Below are 3,116 nucleotides of genomic sequence, written 5' to 3' on the forward strand. Positions count from 1 at the left end.
GAGGTCTACTCTACAGAGAACGAGGTTGGCTTATATAGCAGAAGAAAAACAAGATAATTACTAAAAAATTAAAAAACTATTTGTGGTAAAAGTCACATCGTTTTTAGGAACACGTAACATATCCCGCATGTAATTAGTAAAATATTAACTACTAGCCTCCAGGTAGGACAAAGAACTACATTCAGTATCTCCTGATCTGCTAGTTAGACAGGTTGAAATCTAAAATCAATTTTTGGTGAAATTCCAGCCCAAACTTGTATTTTATTTTATAGCATGGAGTCAATTGGGGCAGTTATTTACTCCGGTCTAAGTGTCAGTTTTGCCTAAAGAGAGTGACCAGACATTCAATTCTGTCCCCAGCAATGGTGGTACCACTTCGTATCCGGGCCAATTCTGACACTTCGCTCCTACATGAAAAAAATCTACTACTTTTCTTTTAGCTAGAAAATTACTTAGAACCCCCAAACATTATATAAATATTTTTTTAGCAGAGGCCCTCTAAAATCAAATGATGAGCATTGCAATTAATTTTTTTTTTTTTGCGCAGCGGTTTTTCAAGCGCAATTGTTTGGGGAAAAAAATATATTTTAATGAGTTCATTAAAAAAAATAATAAAAAAATAAAATGTTTACACCAAAAAAGGTACAGAACCCCGTTCCCAAATATTATTAGAACAAACAGGTGCAGAACCCGTGTTGTGCCAAAGATGGACTTTACTGGCATTGGCATGAGACCAACACACTTATAGTAAAAAAGTATCAAATATTTTATTTTAACATGTAATAATAAAACAGGATGTTAGCATGACATCCAAAAACACAACAACAATGTCATGCTATCATCCTGTTTTATTATTACATGTTAAAAAATATATATTTAATACTTTTATACTATAAGCGTGTTTGTCTCATGCTAATGCCAATAAAGTCCATCTTTGGCAGAACGGGGTTCTGCGCCTTTTTATTCTAATAATATTTGGGATGTGGCATAAGAGGAGGCCTCTTTATAAGTGAAAAAATAATAAAGTAAGGAGCTGTAAGAGTGATAATATATGATAAATGTGATACATTTACATATATGTGAAAAATGAATTATAATAAGACTCTATAGTGATATAAAGACTGTGGGACCAAGTAAGATACAATGTAATAATCAAATCTGCTACAAGTATATATTGGTAATACAGTCCATAAAACGATAGCAGTGTTGGGAAGGTTACTTTGGAAATGTAATAGGTTACAGATTACAAATTACCCTATTTAGCCACTTAAGCCCCGGAAGATTTTACCCCCTTCCTGACCAGGGCCTATTTTGCGATTCGGCACTGCGTGACTTTAACGGACAATTGCGCGGTCGTGCAACGCTGTACCCAAATGAAATTGATGTCCTTTTTTTCCCACAAACACAGCTTTCTTTTGGTGGTATTTGATCACCTGTGCGATATTTTGATCATGCGCTATAAACAAAAAAAGAGCGACAATTTTGCAAAATCTCCATCTGAGAGTATCGTCTGTGGAGCTTGGTTTGGAGCACAGAGCCTGGATTTTGGATTACACACATGCGCTTTCATTGTGTGTTTGAGGTAAGCGGCCACTACACACTATACAGCACCGAGATTGGACCGACATTTTATTGTATCTTCACTTCACCAATGATCGATTTTGACAGTTCTTTGAAGATTGGTTCACGCACATAGGACTTTAAGTTTTAGCTCAGTTATTTTGGACATTTATTTCACCCTGAATCTGCATATTACATGGATTGACTTTGGTCATTTATTTTGTAAGCAACATTGGTTCACGATTTTTTGGACATTGAGCATATTTGTAGTTATTTTTATTGTTGGGGCCCTTTCACACGGGTGCTCCGTATGTCCGCAAATCATCCTATTTTTTTGCGGAGGATTTGCGGACATAATGTAAGTCTATGGCATTGCGGATGTCAGCAGAATACCATCCGCTGACATCCGATTTTCTGCCTGTCAGTTCTGTTCCGTTTTTTGGAACGGAACAGAACCCTATTTTTGTTCCGTTCAAAAAACGGAAAGGAAGGAAAATCGGATGTCAGCGGTGTCATCCGCTGACATCTGCAATCCCCATAGACTTACATTATGTCCGCATATCATCCGCAAACGGATGGGATGATATGCGGGCACACGGAGCGGATGATGGAAATGTCATCCGCTCCGTGAAAAAAAAAAAAAAGTCCCGCAGCGGAGCTCTCACACGGAGCGGCCGTGTGAAAGAGCCCTTGCACATTTTTATTTATTCACAGCATCATTGTTTTGAGGTATCATCGTTATATTGTGTTTGATTTAACACAGATTTATATATACACTTGATTCTATTTTTTGAATTAGCACCAATCTTGTTCACCATTCACAATTTTGCAAAAATAACAATATTTTTCAAATTTTTTCACATGAAATTCCCCAAAAAAAAATTTAAAAATCAAAATTTTTCAACATTTTAGGCCAATTTGTTTTATGCTACATATGTTTGGTAAAAAAAAAATCGCAATAAGCGTATGTTGCTTGGTTTGTGCAAATGTTATTGCGTTTACTAACTAAGGGAAAGATTTTTGTCATTTTTGTTTTTTATTTTTTTAACGAGTAATGGCGGCGATCTGCGATTTTTTTTTTGCGGGACTGCGACATTGCGGCGGACAGATCGGACCCTTGACTGACATTTTTTACACTTTTGGGGGTACCAGTGACAATTCTACAGTAATCAGTGCTATACATATGCACTGTTACAGTAAAAATGACACTGGCAGGGAAGGGGTTAACTTTATTGGAGAAGGAGGGGTTAAGTGTGTCCCTAGGGGCGTGCTTCTAACTGTAAAGGGGCGTGGCTTTTCATGTACATAGCAGGACCGTATGATCTCTGCTGTTACACAAGGGAGAATGACAGGCGGCTTTGTTTACATTAGCCGCCTGCCTTTCTCCCTCTGTAACCGACGATCGCGAGTGACCGGCGGACATCGGGTCCGCCGGTCAAACGCGCGGGGATCCCAGTGAGCGAGCGGGGGCAGGAGCGCGCCTCCGGCGCCGCGCACTCGCCCCCTATTGGCTCGCAGGCGAGTGACGTACTGGTACGTCACTTTGCCTGCACGGG

Source organism: Pelophylax lessonae (genome assembly GCF_965119305.1).
Source record: "Pelophylax lessonae genome assembly, chromosome: 9".
Lineage (NCBI taxonomy): Eukaryota > Metazoa > Chordata > Amphibia > Anura > Ranidae > Pelophylax > Pelophylax lessonae.